Source organism: Triturus cristatus, unplaced genomic scaffold (assembly GCF_964204655.1).
Source record: "Triturus cristatus unplaced genomic scaffold, aTriCri1.1 SCAFFOLD_196, whole genome shotgun sequence".
Lineage (NCBI taxonomy): Eukaryota > Metazoa > Chordata > Amphibia > Caudata > Salamandridae > Triturus > Triturus cristatus.
Window position 1 is genome coordinate 1,131,664 of NW_028187565.1, and position 21,407 is coordinate 1,153,070.

Sequence of the window (21,407 nt, forward strand, 5' to 3'; positions counted from 1 at the left end):
GCCAACTTATGTCATTGAAATGTCACTGCTAATGGCCAATTGCCACCCACCTGCTTGCCAACTGTGACACCTTATTTTGATCTCTAGTTCACCGATTATCACATTTATGTTGTATCCATATTGTTATTAATTGCCATCCTTTATTTTAGACTGCGTCCTCATCCGATAGGTGTACAAATAATTTTAGACTGCTCCCTCATCCGAACTGTGTACAATTGCCTCTACATGCTAATTGATTCACTCTGAATGGTAATTGTAACCTTCTTTGCCGTCACCCAGCCTGCACCGGATAGACCTTGTAATGAATTCCTTGTTACTGTGGAACATTTAATTTATTCATTCTACTTCACCTCCCTTGCTACTGTACCCTGAATTCGATTACAGAGCCGCTTCACTCCCTCTAATTCTTGCCCGTATCTACGTCCCCTACATCTAGAGTAGCTCTTCCCTTTCCTCCAACCCGTCACCTTGACGACTACATAGCGTGCCCAACGACGCCCCACCCACACCCCCACACAGCCCATCCGAAGTCAGTCATGTGTTTCCGTGATGCGCTCGCTGGAAATTCACTGAGGGTTTTATTGAGCCCGGCCATCACACATCCACGAGATACCGGTGGACACCGCACACGCTTGTGGCGGCCCAGCTATACTCGTATGCGAAACAACTACTGGATTTTTCCGTCCTCCCTACTAGATTTACCCAGGTAAGCCGTGGCTTTTTCTCCATACACTGGGTCCCGGGTTCTGCTGCCTGCCACCCGCGATCACGCTCTTTGCCTCTAACCCTCTCCCACCGTCCCTCCCCAGGAATCCATATCCGGCTCCCTTCAACAGTGGATCGGGGCTCCGACCCTGCATCTGGCACAGGATTCTTTCCGGCTACCAATGGGTGAGTCTGTTTTCCCATCGTCACTGCCCGATCCCCGCCCAGGCATACCCTTAGCCTGGGCCTTTATCTCAGACCAGTCTACCCTCCTCTCTCCTTAGATCACACACACGTGTGCCGCCACTGATAGCAGACGTTCTACAACGCTGCTACCTCTCCAAAGGACCTATTCAACTCCTGAATCCTGATCACCTTCACTACAGGTAGGCAGGGTTGCTCACCCCTCTGCTCCGTTTGTCCATCATATCCCCCTTCCCCAGCCGCGCTATCCCTCTCCTTTACTTGCCCATACAGCACCCATGAATTAGGCTTCTCGCTCCTGATGATGATCCTGACTTACTAAGGATCGAAACGCCGTCGACCATTCTTTTCCAGTGCAACATATGGCGCACATCCTTCTCTGGATCTTGGAATTGTTCTGAATCGTGTTTCAATTATTTCTAGAAAATTATTGTTTACAACCGATCATCCTGTACATATTTTACATCACTTTTTCAATTCGGTGCCTAGCGCTGTGTTCTTCACTTGTCACTTGCGCCGTCACCTCTTGTCAGGAGCACAAAGTGCCCTAAGTTCTTTAGGGTTGCCTCTGCATTTTTGCGATACAGTGCTGATATAACTGTCATGTTTTACTTTTTGCAAAATATATGATGCCATGAGCACATTCAACAAATAATTTAGAGTCTCTCCCTTTTGTTCTCTCATTGTAATGTCTTGTACATACATATATACTAACTTCTAATGAATCCAGTTGAGATATTATTGTTACTTGCATTGAACTCACCCAGATCTCAATGTGGTCTACGGGTTACTCTCCTGTGGTTTTTACTAAAACCTCAATTGAGCACGCGAAAAAAACCGGTAACCACTGGGACCGTGTTTCATACATGAGTGACACAGTGTAATACACACCAGGGGCAGTAAGGTTACACTATCCTGGTTGTTTAACATTAGAGAACTGTTATAAGTTATTAGAGCTAGGACAAGAAGGATGCCCGTAAGAATCAAAGTTAGAGACATCCAGGGCAATAAGGTTACAGTGCCCCAAATGTACAGTATACATAGTGGTTGCTCAATCAACATCTGTAAATCAGGCAACTAGGAAGCACAGCAGATCAATGAGTTGAACCGGATTCTGATGACATGCAGTGCATTAATACAAGATTCTCACAAGAAATTATGCATCTCAGTATCAGTGTTCAGACCCAATGTTGTGCTATGCAAATTACATATCAATCGCGCTTCTAGTTGTCTGAGTGCAAGATCCCTGTCACCTCCTCTCATATTACCCTGTGGAATATCTATGCCATGGAATCAAAACTTAGCTCTGTCCCCACTACTCTTACACTCGTGAGAGACCAGTGCATATGAAGTGTCACCATTTAGGCATGCTCTGCGATGTTCCTGAATACGTGTCTCGAGTTGTCTAGTCGTACTACCAATATAGATCTTGTCACAAACACAGATCAGTATATAAATCACATAGCTTGTGAGACAGTTGATAACATGTCTGATTTTATACTGTTCTTGTGTTGTAGCTGAATGTCATGGTGATGTTGCAGCCCAAATTACTTATGTTGCAGGTTCCACAGTTGTAGAAACCCACGAGTTTGCACAACCAACTTTGTGAACGAGGTGTTTTGTAAAGTGTAACTGGGGCATAGGCCGTCCCTGATAGTTCTACATCTGTTGAATGTTAAGGAGGGTCTCTCTGAAATAAGTTAATTGACCCCTGGGACACCTTTTAGCAGTGCCCAATGTTTTCCAAGCACTTTAAAAAGTTTGTGATTCAATGCAGAATTTGTTGTGATGAAAGAAAGTCTTTGGTTGCCGGGGTCAAGGGTCTCACATTTCTTACTGACAAGTGTGTCCTTTCTGTCAGTGTTCCTCGCCCTGTTTTTGGCATTGATTAAGGTGCGATGATCGTAACCCCACCTTCTAAGTCTGTCTGTCGCTAGCTTCGATTGTGTAATAAAGTTGGCCTCCTCACTACAATTCCTGCGTATGCGTAGTAGTTCCCCATAGGGGAAAGACTTCTTGGTAGACGGTGGATGTGAACTTGTGTAGTTTAGTATGCTGTTCACCGCTGTCTCCTTTCTGTGTAGAGTACTTTCAATTCTGTTTTTACTGATGTATAGTTGAAGATCAAGGAAATATATACTTGTTTGTGATATCTCAAGGGTGAAGTTGACATTAAGTGTGTTGTTATTCAGAAAACCAAAGTATTCCTGCAGTTACGGTCCAGTCCCTGTGCAAATGATAATAATGTCATCTATGTAGCGGCCCCAGAACTGGATATGCCTAGTCCAGTCTGAAGCCGCTGCTGACCATGCATATGTGTGTTCCACCCACCCCATGAAGAGGTTAGCATAAGAGGGAGCAAATTTGGAGCCCATCACAGTCCCCTGTTGTTGTTTAAACCATGTCTTGTTAAAAAGAAATAAATTATTGTCAAGGATAAGGTCAATCATCTCTAGTAGCATCAAGTTGTGATCAAAGAGGTTTGCCCGTAGTTCTCTCTTGATACAAGTGTATAGGGATTCTACATCTAATGTGGCGAACCACATCGTGTCGTCCCTATACAGGTCCTCAAACGTATTGAGTATGTCCATGCTATCCCCGACATAGGAAGGCAAATTGACTACCAGTGGTTGCAGGAAGGTGTCAACAAACCTTGAATGTGCCTCTGTCATGGAGCCAATCCCTGAGAGGATTGGGATTCCTGGTGGAAAGTGTTGTTTCTTATGTATCTTCGGTAGAAGATAAATACAGGGAAATCTAGGAACTTTGATTTTGAGAAAGTTGTATTCAGTATCCGAGAGGAGGCCCAGTTCCTTCTAATGCAAGAGCTGGATATTAAGCACAGTGGAGGCTTGTACACACGTATTATGTGTCAGTTTGGCATAGTGTGTTGTTTTGTTCATTTGCCTCTCAACTTCACCCTCATAGTCTCTTCTATTCCTGACCACAACGTTACCTCCTTTATCCGCTTCCCTTATTACAAGCGAGTCATTATTTCGGAGACTGTTAATGACCTTTCTCTCCTCTAGTGTTAGATTGTCTTTTGCATGTCTCCTGCTGGTGTGTTTAAGTCTGTCCTCTAAGCGGTGTAGGTCATCTGTCACCAAGTTGTAAAATACATCAATGCTATTAAGATGTGAGCCCTGAGGTGTAAATTTGCTCTGTGTGTGCAGACCACTATCAAAGGTGTAATCCTGCATGATGTTAAGGCTGTCCAGTACATGTTCAACCGAGGATTCATTGTCAGGGTCAAGGGACAAGAGTGTAGACACATCCTTGATATGTGAAACCGTTACTTCTGTGTGTGGTGCAACAATTGAAGCTGCAGAGCGCTCAAAGCTGTTGACAGCAAAGTGCCACTTGAGTTTGGCTTTCCTAACAAACATAAATAGATCAATATGTAACTCAGTAAACACACCCCAGGATACAGGACAGAATCCAAGTCCTTTATTTAGTACATTTTTTTCGTGCATGGTCAAAGTATAGTAAGATAAATCAACAACAAGATCATCAACAGAGCTTTGCTCAGATAATTGATTAGGATTTACATGCATTGCTGACATTAGCGTTTGCTCAATTGTTTCCTCTGGTTTCTCGTTAGAACTCTGTCCTTGACTACGATTTTCCCTCCTCCCCCCTCTGCTGGTTGTTCTCTTTGCTTTTTGTTTCTGATTCTGAATCGGAGTACCTCCTCTAAAAAGGTCGAGGCACAGGCTCCCTGTAACCCAGTCTCATTGCCCCCTTCCGTGTTGGCTTCATCAATGGAAGAAGCCTCTAAACTAGCACTGAGGCTAGAAATACTTCCAGTATTAGAAGTGGTAGGTGTAATTCCCTTAGGGACCTGTATATCGTCAAAACATTTCGCAAACGTGAAAATGCGACCATTGTTATAGTCGCCGTCATCCCTCATGATCTTATTTAGCTTCCTATTTTTGACTAATGCCTGATGGGCAGCAATTTGTTCTTTCAAAATTACATAATTTTTGGCCGTGGCCGCTGCAATTTTTAATTGGCTAATTTCTTCCTCCAGAGCCTTAATTTCAGTCTGGAGTTTGATGCATTTTCTTTCAGAATGCTGGATTAGCATCTTCATCATGGTAAATGAAGAATTGTGCAAATTGTCCTCCCAACCTGATAATAGATCTGGGTCAAGATCATTAAAATTGGGAAAAGTGAGGATCCTCAGTCCCCTGGGGACTTTTTTATTGTCTATATAACGTTTTTAAGGGTGACCCCGTCCCACCACTTGGATAATTCATTTTTTTTTAGTCGTTCGAGCCTCTGAAATTTGATTTTCAAACCTTCCTTCTAGTTGCCTGCATTGGAGACAACTTGTTTGATCTCACTATTAGGTTTAAAGAGGTCCTTAGCTAGTTCTTACCAGTTGTCATCAAAACTCATGATGAGTAGTAGTGTGAAAGTGCGCCAGGTGTGCAAGTAAGACCAGAGCCGGACTGGGAACCAAAACCCGTATCTACGTCCCCTACATCTAGAGTAGCTCTTCCCTTTCCTCCAACCCGTCACCTTGACGACTACATAGCGTGCCCAACGACGCCCCACCCACACCCCCCCACACAGCCCATCAGAAGTCAGTCATGTGTTTCCGTGATGCGCTCGCTGGAAATTCACTGACGGTTTAATTGAGCCCGGCCATCACACACCCACGCGATACCGGTGGACACCGCACACGCTCGTGGCGGCCAGGCTATACTCGTATGCGAAACAACTACTGGCTTTTTCCGTCCTCCCTACCAGATTTACCCAGGTAAGTCATGGCTTTTTCCTCCATACACTGGGTCTCGGGTTCTGCTGTTCCTTGCCACCCGCGATCACGCTCTTTGCCTCTAACCCTCTCCCACCGTCCCTCCCCAGGAATCCATATCCGGCTCCCTTCAACAGTGGATCGGGGCTCCGACCCTGCATCTGGCACAGGATTCTTTCCGGCTACCAATGGGTGAGTCTGTTTTCCCATCGTCACTGCCCGATCCCCGCCCAGGCATACCCTTAGCCTGGGCCTTTATCTCAGACCAGTCTACCCTCCTCTCTCCTTAGATCACACACCCGTGTGTCGCCACTGATAGCAAACGTTCTACAACGCTGCTACCTCTCCAAAGGACCTATTCAACTCCTGAATCCTGATCACCTTCACTACAGGTAGGCAGGGTTGCTCAACCCTCCCCTCCATTTGTCCATCATATCCCCCTTCCCCAGCCGCGCTATCCCTCTCCTTTACTTTACTCTCCTTTACTTGCCCATACAGCACCCATGAATTTGGCTTCCCGCTCCTGATGATGATCCTGACTTACTAAGGATCAAAACGCCGTCGACCATTCTTTTCCAGTGCAACATATTGTGCACATCCTTCTCTGGTTCTTGGAATTGTTCTGAATCGTGTTTAAATTATTTCTAGAAAATTATTGTTTAGAAACGATCATCCTGTACATATTTTACATCACTTTTTCAATTCGGTGCCTAGCGCTGTGTTCTTCACTTGTCACTTGCGCCGTCACCTCTTGTCACGAGCACAAAGTGCACTAAGTTCTTTAGGGTTGCCTCTGCATTTTTGCGATACAGTGCTGATATAACTGTCATGTTTTACTTTTTGCAAAATATATGATGCCATGAGCACATTCAACAAATAATTTAGAGTCTCTCCCTTTTGTTCTCTCATTGTAATGTCTTGTACATACATATATACTAACTTCTAATGAATCCAGTTGAGATATTATTGTTACTTGCATTGAACTCACCCAGATCTCAATGTGGTCTACGGGTTACTCTCCTGTGGTTTTTACTAAAACCTCAATTGAGCACGCGAAAAAAACCGGTAACCACTGGGACCGTGTTTCATACATGAGTGACACAGTGTATTACACACCAGGGGCAGTAAGGTTACACTATCCTGGTTGTTTAACATTAGAGAACTGTTATAAGTTATTAGAGCTAGGACAAGAAGGATGCCCGTAAGAATCAAAGTTAGAGACATCCAGGGCAATAAGGTTACAGTGCCCCAAATGTACAGTATACATAGTGGTTGCTCAATCAACATCTGTAAATCAGGCAACTAGGAAGCACAGCAGATCAATGAGTTGAACCGGATTCTGATGACATGCAGTGCATTAATACAAGATTCTCACAAGAAATTATGCATCTCAGTATCAGTGTTCAGACCCAATGTTGTGCTATGCAAATTACATATCAATCGCGCTTCTAGTTGTCTGAGTGCAAGATCCCTGTCACCTCCTCTCATATTACCCTGTGGAATATCTATGCCATGGAATCAAAACTTAGCTCTGTCCCCACTACTCTTACACTCGTGAGAGACCAGTGCATATGAAGTGTCACCATTTAGGCATGCTCTGCGATGTTCCTGAATACGTGTCTCGAGTTGTCTAGTCGTACTACCAATATAGATCTTGTCACAAACACAGATCAGTATATAAATCACATAGCTTGTGGGACAGTTGATAACATGTCTGATTTTATGCTGTTCTTGTGTTGTAGCTGAATGTCATGGTGATGTTGCAGCCCAAATTACTTATGTTGCAGGTTCCACAGTTGTAGAAACCCATGAGTTTGCACAACCAACTTTGTGAACGAGGTGTTTTGTAAAGTGTGTAACTGGGGCATAGGGCGTCCCTGATAGTTCTACATCTGTTGAATGTTAAGGAGGGTCTCTCTGAAATAAGTTAATTGACCCCTGGGACACCTTTTAGCAGTGCCCAATGTTTTCCAAGCACTTTAAAAAGTTTGTGATTCAATGCAGAATTTGTTGTGATGAAAGAAAGTCTTTGGTTGCCGGGGTCAAGGGTCTCACATTTCTTACTGACAAGTGTGTCCTTTCTGTCAGTGTTCCTCGCCCTGTTTTTGGCATTGATTAAGGTGCGATGATCGTAACCCCACCTTCTAAGTCTGTCTGTCGCTAGCTTCGATTGTGTAATAAAGTTGGCCTCCTCACTACAATTCCTGCGTATGCGTAGTAGTTCCCCATAGGGGAAAGACTTCTTGGTAGACGGTGGATGTGAACTTGTGTAGTTTAGTATGCTGTTCACCGCTGTCTCCTTTCTGTGTAGAGTACTTTCAATTCTGTTTTTACTGATGTATAGTTCAAGATCAAGGAAATATATCCTTGTTTGTGATATCTCAAGGGTGAAGTTGACATTAAGTGTGTTGTTATTCAGAAAACCAAAGTATTCCTGCAGTTCCGGTCCAGTCCCTGTGCAAATGATAATAATGTCATCTATGTAGCGGCCCCAGAACTGGATATGCCTAGTCCAGTCTGAAGCCGCTGCTGACCATGTATATGTGTGTTCCACCCACCCCATGAAGAGGTTAGCATAAGAGGGAGCAAATTTGGAGCCCATCACAGTCCCCTGTTGTTGTTTAAACCATGTCTTGTTAAAAAGAAATAAATTATTGTCAAGGATAAGGTCAATCATCTTTAGTAGCATCAAGTTGTGATCAAAGAGGTTCGCCCGTAGTTCTCTCTTGATACAAGTGTATAGGGATTCTACATCTAATGTGGCGAACCACATCGTGTCGTCCCTATCCAGGTCCTCAAACGTATTGAGTATGTCCATGCTATCCCCGACATAGGAAGGCAAATTGACTACCAGTGGTTGCAGGAAGGTGTCAACAAACCTTGAATGTGCCTCTGTCATGGAGCCAATCCCTGAGAGGATTGGGTGTCCTGGTGGAAAGTGTTGTTTCTTATTTATCTTCAGTAGAAGATAAATACAGGGAAATCTAGGATCTTTGATTTTGAGAAAGTTGTATGCAGTATCCGAGAGGAGGCCCACTTCCTTCTAATGCGAGAGCTGGATATTAAGCACAGTGGAGGCTTGTACACACGGATTATGTGTCAGTTTGGCATAGTGTGTTGTTTTGTTCAGTTGCCTCTCAACTTCACACTCATAGTCTCTTCTATTCCTGACCACAACGTTACCTCCTTTATCTGCTTCCCCTATTACATGCGAGTCATTATTTCAGAGATTGTTAATGGCCTTTCTCTCCTCTAGTGTCGATTGTCTTTGGCATGTCTCCTGCTGGTGTGTTTAAGTCTGTCCTCTAAGCGGTGTAGGTCATCTGTCACCAAGTTGTGAAATACATCAATGCTATTAAGATGTGAGCCCTGAGGTGTAAATTTGCTCTGTGTGTGCAGACCACTATCAAAGGTGTAATCCTGCATGATGTTAAGGCTGTCCAGTACATGTTCAACCGAGGATTTATTGTCAGGGTCAAGGGACAAGAGTGTAGACACATCCTTGATATGTGAAACCGTTACTTCTGTGTGTGGTGCAACAATTGAAGCTGCAGAGCGCTCAAAGCTGTTGACAGCAAAGTGACACTTGAGTTTGGCTTTCCTAACAAACTTAAATAGATCAATATGTAACTCAGTAAACAAACCCCAGGATAAAGGGCAGAATCCAAGTCCTTTGTTTATTAAAGTTTTTTTCATGCATGGTCAAAGTATAGTAAGATAAATTAACAACAAGATCATCAACAGAGCTTTGCTCAGATAATTGATTAGGATTTACATGCATTGCTGACATTAGCGTTTGTTCAATTTGCTTTTTGTTTCTGATTCTGAATCGGAGTGCCTCCTCTAAGGAAGTTGAGGCACAGGCTCCCTGTAACCCAGTCTCATTGCCTCCTTCCGTGTTGGCTTCATCAATGGAAGAAGCCTCTAAACTAGCACTAATGCTAGAAATACTTCCAGTATTAGAAGTGGTAGGTGTAATTCCCTTAGGGACCTGTATATCGTCAAAACGTTTCGCAAATGTGAAAATGCGACCATTGTTATAGTCGCCGTCATCCCTCATGATCTTATTTAGCTTCCTATTTTTGACTAATGCCTGATGGGCAGCAATTTGTTCTTTCAAAATTACATAATTTTTGGTCGTGGCCTCAGCAAGTTTTAATTGGCTAATTTCTTCCTCCAGAGCCTTAATTTCAGTCTGGATTTTGATGCATTTTCTTTCAGAATGCTGGATTAGCATCTTCATCATGGTAAATGAAGAATTGTGCAAATTGTCCTCCCAATCTGATAATAGATCTGTGTCAATATCGTCAAAATTGGGAAAAGTGAGGCTCCTCAGTCCCCTGGGGACTTTTTTATTGTCTATGTAATGTATAAGGGTGACCCCGTCCCACCACTTCGACAATTCATTTTTTTTTAGTCGTTCGAGCCTCTGAAATTTGATTTTCAAACCTTCCTTCTTGTTGCCTGCATTGGAGACACCTTGTTTGATCTCACTATTAGGTTTAAAGAGGTCCTTAGCTAGTTCTTACCAGTTGTCATCAAAACTCATGATGAGTAGTAGTGTGAAAGTGCGCCAGGTGTGCAAGTAAGACCAGAGCCGGACTGGGAACCAAAACTGGCCCTGGCAAAGTGCTCAGCCGGCACCCTGGGGGTTGGGGTATGCAGCCGAGCTGTTTGCTAGGGCCGGTTTCGGCCAATTTTGTTACAGGGGCCAACTTTGCAGCTATGCTGCAAAAACGGCCCTGTAACAAAAACGGCCCCCACCCTTACGTCCCACCAGGGGAATTCCCAGTGCCCGCTGTGGCCAGTCCGGCCCTGAGTAAGACCCTTAAAATGGTTTCAAAAAAAGGCAGGAGGCAGCAGGGTACGACGGCAACTGCACTACCTAGGCTAGTCACAAAAGGTGCTTAGAACTTGTATTGCCCACCTCAAATGGGCAGCTGCCACAAGACCACAAATTAATTCAGGAAAAAAGATTGATGAGATGCAACACATAAGAGCCACAAATTGTAGTCCATACAAAACAAAATTCATTCTGCAGGCGTAGTAAGTTTAGTAGTAAGACTTTATTTTCCAGAAAGTTCTTAGTACACAAACAGCCAACACGTTTCACCCTTCACAAGGGCTTTTTCAGTGCTGTGAAGTCATACAATATAACAAAATATTAGAACCACTATTCAATAAGGAAATCAGTTAGTTAGATAAGAAGGACAGGTGTGTTTGTGGAACAAAAGTAGAGCAAAAGCGATGAGTTTGGACGTTCAAGGGCCAAAAGGAGAACCATAAGGCAGAAGTCACAACAGAGGAGAGAATGACCATGTCGATTGTTATTCAAGAAAAAATTCTAAGCGGTTAAGAGCGAGATGTGAGCCGTTGAACCAAAGTCTGTATTCATAGTGTCATAAAGCCAAAGAAGGTTTCAAAGGCAGAAACCAAAGAATACCCTGAAACTTAATCATCAATGTACACCAAGGTGCAAGTTCAATAGAGTGTCAAGACTAAAAGCATTAAAAAAATATTCTCAAACAATTGCCTCTTACCTAAGGTAAGATGACCTGGTTCGTGTCGCAGTTAAACAGAGTTCAGCAATAAGTGTTATTGAGAAACGTCAATGACGTATATAACACTATCTCCACCCATGAGGCTCAAATGAAGAGCGAAAGGTAACTAGGTATGTGCCTAATGCGACACTACTACAGTCCTAATCATCAGAAAGGTGAGTAGTTAAAATCTATACTTAATTGAAGCCAACTATCACCCACGGAAAAGATGAGAAAATGTAAAGCATATAAATGGACTTACGTAAGTATTCAAAATCCCTTAGTCCAAATGGAATGTGTCTCATCAAAAGGAAAGGAGAGCTAGGTCTTGTGGCAAAAGTGAGCCTCCAGTGTAGTGGGGTAAAGTGCCTAAGGGCAGAGCAAGCAAAGAATAACTAAAAGGATATTATAGAGTTACCTGTATAAACACCGTAAAAACGTCAAAGAATAGTCAAAAGTACAAAAGTCAAGACATCCGTGGCGTCCCACGCATTAACATCGGTGTAAAAATAACAACCCTAAAATATACAGAAATTAAGTAAGCACCGAGCCGTAGCTGTTTAAGCTAAGGCTAAGCGTTGGAATCGCATTAAAACTAAGAGTAACATGCTCCCTGGCAGGCGCTATGAAGCGCTAGAGAAGTATATGAAATGTATATTAATGGCGCAAAGGAGCAAGCTCAAGCCAGCCAAAAAGGATACCAAAGTGTAAAAAATTGTAAAATTGCACAAGCATGGCTGACTTCACCAGATACAAACTCGTGCAGTATGGCTCTAAGTACAGTGCCCCCTGGAAAATGCTCTAGGGTGCTAAACATGGCTGTATAACCATTTAGAATGCTTCCCTTAGTTTCCCTTATCAAGGGACTCCAGCTGGGGTCGTGCTGACTCCCGTCCCTGCCCCCTGCCTTTCCACAGTGTCTCCGGTATGCCATGGCTGAGCCAATTGAGCGGAGAGACACAGCACCGCCCCCCCACCCCTCCCCACGGAAACTTCTGCTGCCGGCCAGCAGTATAATGCAGATGCTGAGCCGGACGCGCAGATGATAGAGCTGGTGAATGCGAGGCATTGCCCGCGCACACCCTGTCTTTCTACTTGATTTACTTGATTCTATCTTTAAAAAATAACTGAGAGACTTTATTCGTCTGCTAAAATTACTTTGCTGCTACTTCTACTTTGGGGAAACATTTTACTTGTGTTTTATCGTTTTTTAATGTTCAAATTTTAGTGCTTCCTAGATTATACTTTTACTTCTCGCCGTATCTTGTCTAAATTACGGAGGTACTTTACATGGAGGGAGCGGGTTAGTTGTGCATAGTTTCCCTTAATGAGGGACTCCAGCTGGGGTCGTGCTTACTCCTGTCGCTGCCCCTGCCTTTCCACAGTGTCTCTGGTCTGCCACGGTGGAGCCGATTGAGCGGAGAGACACAGCGCCGCCCCTCCTCATGGCAACTACCGCTTCCGGCCAGCAATAAAATGCAGAGGCTGAGCTGGACGCGCAGCTGGCGAGCCGCAGGCGCCTAAAGCAAGCACTTCTGCGCCCGAACAGGACCAGGGGCCAGGTGCCAGGAACCCTGCCCCCACCACCACAGACAGGTACATTTACTCTAGGGAACAGCTTTTAGGGTACAAACCCAATGTATTTCCCCCTTGTAATTAGTGCGTCACGTGTCCCTCGGAGACCTCTCAGGATCGGTTCGTTGCTCAAATGGGTACACCTATTGACACCCTCAATTCCGAACTGCTATTATAGTACGTAAGGTTAAGGTTGTCAATCGGGTGAAGGAAAGGAAGGGAACAGCGGGGAGGGAGATCTGAGGAAAGAAGAACACCTTAATGTAACACTGTTGGTGACACATAAATAAAGACAGTTTGTACATTAATGCAGTATGCAATCCCCCTATATACCTGTAAAGGAAAATAAACATGCTTCTGGCAGTAGCAGGTTAGGTTTGTTGTTTCGTGAAAAAAACGGTTTTGCCCCATCTATCGGCCACACAGGAAGGACGATCTGCAACTCCAAACCAGATGTTCTCAGCGCCTCCAGGAACAAGATAATCTGTGCCGGTGTCTTCCCAAGGCCCGGCTTTCATAGCCCTCGGCATTGTGGGTTGACGTCATTTCCTGTGCGCGTGTACGCAACGCGCCGCACAGGATTCTGGGGACTGTAGTTCTTGCCCTTCGATTCCGGGTTTTGGTCGCCACGTCTTCTCGGCCACCAGGCTCGCAGCGCCCGGTATACTGTGGCGTACCTTTTCCATGTCCCTGCCTGTTTGTTCTGCTGGTCTGATGCGGTGTCAGCGTCCCCTTGCGGTATGTGTGTATCCCTCTCCCAGGGAACGCTGACACGACCCAGGTTTGTTTGGGAACTTAGTGTGAAATGCCTTGACACACTTTGGGGCATGCATTCCTGCAGCTGTATCCCATAAATTCTCCTCCACGCCATATACCTTCCATGATCTTAGGTACCACAGTTGTGATCCTCTCATCTTGGAGTCCAGTATTTTGTGTACCTCATACTCTGGCTCATTGTTCACCCATATAGGAGAAGGCCGTTTCTTAACCGGTGTATATGAGGGTTTCAACAGTGAGATGTGGAAAACGGTGTGTATCTTAATAGTTCTTGGGAGGGCTAGCCTCACCGCCACAGGGGAAATGATTTTCTTGATCTTATAGGGTCCTCTACACTTCGGGTTAAAGATACTGTATTTGCGGAAATGGATGTTTCTGGTAGAGAGCCATACCACATCACCCACCTGGTATAGGGGTTGTGGTTTTCGATGTTTGGCTGCCATTGCTTTATATGTTTTCTTGGCTTCGTTTAGATTATGGTAGTTGAGTTTCAAAATCTGCTGTATGTGGGTAATTCTTTCTTGTACTTCAGGTACTTTTTGTGAGTCATCCGTGGATGGATGACGGGTATGAATCGAGGATGAAACCCATAAGTGCTGGAGAAGGGAGCCAGTTTGGTGGATTGATGTTTGGCACTGTTGTAGGCTATCTCTACCAGGCACAACAGATGCACCCATTCATCCGAATTCTCGTCTACATAGCACCTTGAATATTGCTTCAGAGTCTGATTGAGTCTCTCGGCCAGTCCGTCTGACTGCGGATGGAAACTGGTTGATTTAGAGGACTTCATGTGTAAGGCTTCACACCATGCCTTCCAAAACCGGGCTGTGAACTGTGGGTCTCTGTCTGAGACAATATTGGTCGGAAGACCATGAAACCAGATCACATGTTGCAGGATATTTTTTGTTAGCTGGCCTGCTGTAGGTTCCTGTGCGCAGGCAATGAAGTGACCCATCTTGGTTAGACAATCTACCACAACCAAAATTGCTGTACAGCCTTTGTCTTTGGGCAATCCCAACACAAAATCCAACGAAATGGACTCCCAAGGAACCATAGGGGTTCGGAGTGGTTGCAACAAACTCTGTGGTTTTCCATATTCTACCTTGGCTTGTACACACGTCTCACATCTGTGAATCATGTTTTTTGTGTCTGTCACCACTGAAGGCCACCAAAATTGGTGATATATATTCTGTCGAGGGTTTTATCGATGCCATTGTGTCCTGCGCTATGAGCGTTATGACACCACTGGAACACCTCTTTGCGTAAGGCCACATTTGGCACTAACAATTGTTTGCCTTTTATTGGCAATCCTTTGGTTAAGGTCCATTGAGGATGGTTCTTGAGCCATTGGCGGGTTTGCCCCCCCTGGGCTACCCTTTGTAGAAAGGTATCTGTTTGGAGTAGCCCTACTACTTGTTATGGATCCAAGATAGAATGTTGTTGTTCTGGTCTTTTCTCTTGACTCGTTTCTTGTCTGGATGAGGCATCCGCCTTCCTGTTTTCGGCCCCTGGTTGATACGTAACAATGTAATGAAGTTCCGAAAAGAAGAGCATCCAACGGAGTTGCCTTGGAGAGAGCAGTCTGGTGGACCGCATAAACTGTAGGTTGCGGTGATCCGTATATACGGTCACCACATGTTTAGCTCCCATCAAAGGATGTCTCCAATCCCGAATGCATCTTTCATGGCCAGCAACTCTTTTTCCGCTATGGTATATCTTTGCTCCGCATCATTTAACTTACATGACATATAGGCTACAGGGTGTAGTTGGCCAGTGGTTTTGTGTCTTTGTGAGAGTATGGCTCCGATGGCTACATCAGAAGCATCAGCTTCCATCACATAGGGGTTTTCTGGATCAGGGTGAGCCAAAACGGGAGCTGTAACAAAGGCTTTTTTCAGACTCTGAAACAAATTCTCTGCTTCTTGGGTCCAGAGGAAGGGCACATTTTTTCTTAGTAATTTAGTGATGGGGGCCACAGTATTTGAGAAATGGCTTATGAATCTGCGATAAAAGTTCGCAAAGCTGAGGAAACATTTTATGTCTCTAATGTTGGTAGGTGTTGGCCATTCTTTAACAGCCTGTATTTTAAGTTCTGAAATTTCCTGGTCTGTGGGTGATAACATAACACCCAGGAATTCCACCTTCCTTACGTGAAACTCGCATTTACTGAGTTTACAGTAGAGGCCATTTAGGCGAAGTGCTTTAAACACTTGGCAAACATGTGAGTAATGTTCCTTGACTGTGGGGGAATAAATCAAAATATCGTTGATATAAGCCACCACAAACCTGTCCAGAAACTCCCGCAGCACCTCTTTCACAAAATATTGAAATGCTGCGGGGGCTTTGCACAGGTCGAACGGCATTACCGTGTACTCGTACAACCTGTACCTAGTACGGAAGGTGGTCTTCTACTCGTCGTCCTCCCTTACCCGAACTAAGTGGTATGCTCCTTTCAAATCCAAACGTGTGTATATGTTGGCTGCCTTAACCTGCTCAAGAAGTACAGGTATTAGAGGTAGAGGATACCTATTCATGATTGTTACGTTGTTCAAAGCCCTGAAGTCAATACAAGCTCTTTTTTCGCCATTTGCTTTCGGGATGAAAAAAAGCGGTGCGGCTGCTGGTGACTTTGAGGGGCGTATAAACCCATTCTCTAGGTATTTATTAAGGTACACACGTAGGTGGGCGTTTTCAGGTTCTGTTAAAGCATACAGTCTCACACACGGGATTACTGCTCCGGGTATTAGGTCAATTTGGCAGTGATAATGCCTATGAGGGGGTAACGTGTCTGCTTGCTTCTTACAGAATACGTCCTGGTAGTCTGTGTAGCATACCGGTAACTTAATGTCTGTTTCTGCTGCTGTGGCAACGCTATGGATAGTAACTAGACTGATTACTGGATTCACCACCTCGGTAAAGCAATGCTCCTCACACCATGGGCTACTAAACTCCACCTTTTTGTCTTCCCAATTAACCTTGGGGTTATTTAACACCAACCAAGGAAGGCCCAGAATAACACCATACTGCGAAGCCTGAATGATATTGAATGTCAAATTTTCCGTATGTCTTTCCTCACAGCACATCTCAACAAGGTTTGTTTGGAACCTTATGGGGCCTGTACTCAATACTCTCCCATCCACAGCCAAAACCTCTTCAAGGTTGTCTTTGGCCTTTAATTTGAGACATAGTCTTTTTGCTACAAGACTGTCCATAAATAGCCCTATGGCGCCTGAATCAAGCATGGCATCAACTCTCTGCCATCCTTCTTCCGTCATTAAACGGATGGGTATAAAAAAAAGGGTCTGATGATAGACCCACTTTTCGTTTGATAGAAGGGAGGTTCACACCACCCAAGAATCTCCCTTCTGGTAACCTTGAGTTTGTTAGTTTTACTGCCTGGCATCTGTGGAAGCCACATGCGGTTTCTGGAACCCCGGGTTGTTTCGTGGTTTAACTAAATACTCTTTCACGAAATGGCCCTTTCTACCACAATACATACAGAGACCGTTCTTTCTTCTTGTTTCCCTTTCTGCTTGGGTCAGTGGTGCTCTTACCTCTTCTATTTCCAGAGGCTCAGCGACAGACCCCGATGCTCCGACTGCATTTCGATTCCTGTCGAACCGAGTGGGTGGTCATTCTACCCTTTTCCTATCCCCTCTACGTTCCCCCATACTGTAATCCAACCGTAGGGTGAGATTGATATGGTCGATGCAGGTAGAAGGTTGGGGATAAATTTGGGCTAATACGTCCTTCATCTCATCGTTTAAACCTTGATAAAATAAAGGCGGCCTTTTTTCTTCAGGCCACTGTGTTTCTGCCACTAATCGCTGGAAGGTGTTAATGTATACTACCAAATCTTTGCTACCTTGCTTTAATTCCAGCAATTCTATATCTGCAGAAAAGGAAGCAGAATGACGATCGAACACCACCTCAAATTCCTTCCTGAATTCATCCCAGTCATATAACAGGGGGTCGTCTCTGCGTACAAAACGAACAGACGACTGTGCTGTATCCACCGTTAGGTAGGAAATAATGAACGCTACCCTAGCCTGGGTCTACATGAAAAGTGTAACAATATCTGGGTCATGAAGACCTGTACTTTGGACGCGTCTACATGAAAACGTTCTGGGGCCGCCAAAGGTATAGTTGTGGGTACCTCCACTGTAAGCTGAGAAGGGAAAGGGGAACTCCCAAACTGCCATGGGCCCCCCCCCCGATATTACGTCCAGTCTGAGCATCAAAAGGATTTCTTTGAAGTCTATCCACGGTGTCCTGCAGAGCCGCTGGCTCTGCTCTAGATGCAATGATCTCCTGCTGTAATGTAACTAACGTGGCTAACACCTCCTCTAAGGTGGCCATGTTCACTACGAACCGACCGGGAGAGATATTATAAATTAGGCAGATTATTCTGTCACGTGTCCCTCGGAGGCCTCTCAGGATTGGTTAGTTGCTCAAATGGGCCCACCCATTGACACCCTCAATTCCAAACTGCTATTATAGCAAGCAAGGTTAAGGTGGTCAATCAGGGGAAGGAAAGGAAGGGAACAGCGGGGAGGGAGATCTGAGAAAAGAAGAACCCCTTACTGTAACACTGTTGGTGACACATAAATAAAGACAAGTTTGTACATTAATGCAGTATGCAATCTCCCTGTATATCTGTAAGGGGAAATAAACCCGCTTCTGGCAGTAGCTTCAAGAAGGATGATTGAAAGACATCAAAACTCTTCCTAGTGGCTAAAGCCTTTTTTGTCAGACAGTACTGTGAACATAAACCATAGGATTAGGCCAAATACAGGAAACCATTAACAACACACGCTGGACACTTTTATCATTTAGAGATAACCCACCAATGTTGATGTAAAGCCCCACGTCACAAGGGAGGAAGGATGGTTTCTTGTTTCATCCTCTCACTGACCCCTTGCTAAATAGGATGAACAAAAACACACAACTTGTAACATAGAATATAGTCAATAATTGTTTAGTCTGAGGATAGTCTTGTGAGCATTATTTGAATCATAATGCACCGAAACATTAGTCACAGCAATTCCTTCAATGGCAAGTATTTGGTATACGTTAAGGAGCAAGCAACTAATATACCACCTGGTATAAACGGTTTTGCCCCATCTATCGGCCACACAGGAAGAAACAGGGGAGGTGGTGTCAGTGACACCCTTACCGCACCGGACGATCTGCAACACCAAATCACGCGTTCTCAGTTTCTCCAGGAACAGGATAATCTGCGCCGGTGTCTTCCCATGGCCCTGCTTTCATAGCCCTCGGCATTGTGGGTTGACGTCATTTCCTGGGCGCTCTAACGCGACGCGCCACACAGGATTCTGGGGACTGTAGTTCCTGCCCTTCGATTCCGGGTTTTGGTTGCCTCGTCTTCCCGGCCACCAGGCTTGCAGCGCCCGGTATACTGTGGCGTACCTTTTCCAGATCCCTGCCTGTTTGTCCTGCTGGTCTGACGCGGTGTCAGCGTCCCGTTGCGGTATGTGTGTAATACATTGGTTAGACCCCGCCAAGCTTCTAGGCTCCAATGCCGGCTATCAGAAATGCGGATTCAGGACCCTCGCCCTCAAGGGGATGCACCCAGGACCCAACAACTGCCATACATGTGTTTGGCAATTTGGGCTCATCAATGCCCGGTCAGTACGTAGACATACCATCAACATTTGGAACCTGTTAGAAGATAATTCCCTAGATGTATTATTCATTACCGAAACCTGACTTGGTTAAAGGATAGCTCTGCTCCTGATATTAATTTAGCACTTCCACCAGAACATTACATCCACAGACCTGATCAAGAAAAAAAAATAATCAGGGGGTGGAATTGCTATTATTCTAAAGACGACGTTTAGCTGCATTTCTTCTCCACTAGCTCTGCTGGGCTGCGAAAGTATGCAGTTTCATATGAATCTTTCTCCCCCCTGCACCTACTCCGGCATCCTGGCCTACAGACCTCCTGGCCCTTGCATTTTGTTCCTAGAGACTTTACCTGACACATTAGCGTCCCTGGCCCTGGAAAAAAACATCCTCTCGTCTCGGTGTCCGAGGTTATGCCCGTCCCCTGGTCCGATCATTGCCTTATTCGATTTGGGCTATCAAACCCAGCCAAACAGGCCAAAAGCAAGTTCCAGTTTACCACCACAAGAAATTGGTCACGGATCAACCCCGATCTTTGGTCTAACGCCCTGCAGCGATCCCTGCCTTCTCTAGACCTTGGCCCAGAAGAAGATTTTAAACAATGGGAAAAGTGGATCACCCAGTCATTAGTAACCTGTTCCCCTTTGAAAAAAACGCCCTCTCAAATACACAAGACCAAAAGGGCACCATGGTTTAATCAGCATCTGCTCTCCTTAAAAAAGCTCAGTAAGAGAGCAGAAAGGGACTGGAGAAAAGACTTTGACCTAGACAAAAAAAGGAATTACAAAGCCTTAATCAGAAACTACCATAAAGAACTAAAACTGGCACAGGCTCTATTTTATGAGAAGAAAATTAGCCAGGCACTTATTTTCAGTGGTAAAAAACCTGACCTCGCGGCAAGAAACTAACAGCCCTCCAAAGGCCACGATAGCAAGGTGCGATCAAATAGCATCTTTTTTCCAAAAAAAAGTGTCTGACATCTGTGAACTCTTCCAAAACACTCCCCAGCTGGTTCTAGCTGAATCTCACATGCCTAGTGTCCCAGAATTATCCCCTAGCCTTGCACAGTTCCCAGGCCTTGATGAGGAAGCCACTCTTAAGTTGCTCAATGCCATCAAGTCAGGCTCTCCTCTGGACTCGGCACCCCACATGCCATCCTTAAGGTGACGGAGGTGGTCCTTCCCCCTCTAGTGAAAATTCTGAATAAGTCACTTGAATTGGGGTCGGTCCCTCGTGCTTGGAAACACGCCATTATAAAACCAATTTAAAAAAAACCCCGGCTGAACCCTGACATTCTAAGTAACCTTCGACCTATCTCCCTTCTTCCTCTACAGGGTAAACTCCTGGAAGGGCATGTCAACCAAGCTTTAACCAAATTCCTGGAAGTTAACGCACTCCTCCACTCCACGCAGATCGGCTTCCGCTCCCATCACAGTACGGAAGCAGCACTCCTGGCTGTCACAGAGAAACTCAAAGGCCTACTTGACAGTGGAGGGTCAGCAGCAATTATTTTGCTTGACCTTAGTGCGGCATTCGACACCGTCAACCACACATTGCTAAAAAATAGATTGAAGGAAATAGGTATTCAGGGTGGAGCCTTGGAATAGTTTTGCTCCTTTTTAGAGGATCCATTGTTCCAAGTTATGGACCAGGACTGCCTCTCTGACAGTCTACCCTTAAAGTCTGGAGTGCCGCAGGGCTCTTCCCTGAGCCCGACCTTATTTAATATATATGTAAATCAGCTTGTCAACGTAATACAGGAATTTGCCATCCTAGGCATTTCGTATGCGGACGAAACCCAACTGATCGTCGTTCTGCCCCAGGACGACCATCAGGGAATCCCCTCATTGGACCCCTGCCTGAACAAATTGGCTAACTGGATGTCTAATAGCTTTCTAAAATAGAACGGTGAAAAAAACGAATACATGATATTGGGCAACAGGTCCATCTCAAGACCCTTAAATCACTGGCCTCCTTGCATGGGAGACCCCCAAGTTCCTAAAATGGCGGTTAAAGACTTTGGTATGTGGCTCGACAATGCACTCTCAATGAACGTACAAGCAAACAAACTGTCGGGCATATGCTTTGGGCTCCTGAGGACACTCAGAAAGATACTCATCCCGGAGCATCTCAGGAAAACCGTCATACAGTCCTTAATAGTCTCCCGCCTTGATTATGGGAACTCCCTTTACTTGGGT

At 44.9% G+C, this 21,407-nt stretch overlaps 1 long non-coding RNA gene across 2 annotated transcripts in view; it reads left to right on the forward strand.

The window, feature by feature from the left end:
* The first annotated feature begins 524 nt into the window (after nucleotides 1–524).
* LOC146771100 (uncharacterized) overlaps nucleotides 525–21,407 on the forward strand; it is a 68,757-nt gene continuing 47,874 nt past the window's right edge. Inside the window, exon 1 of one of the 2 annotated variants that reach the window (XR_014975228.1) lies at nucleotides 525–706. This is a non-coding gene — a long non-coding RNA (uncharacterized LOC146771100). Of the gene's footprint in view, nucleotides 707–5,960; nucleotides 6,064–21,407 lie in introns of those variants that run through there. The other variant, XR_014975227.1, reaches the window with a different exon arrangement.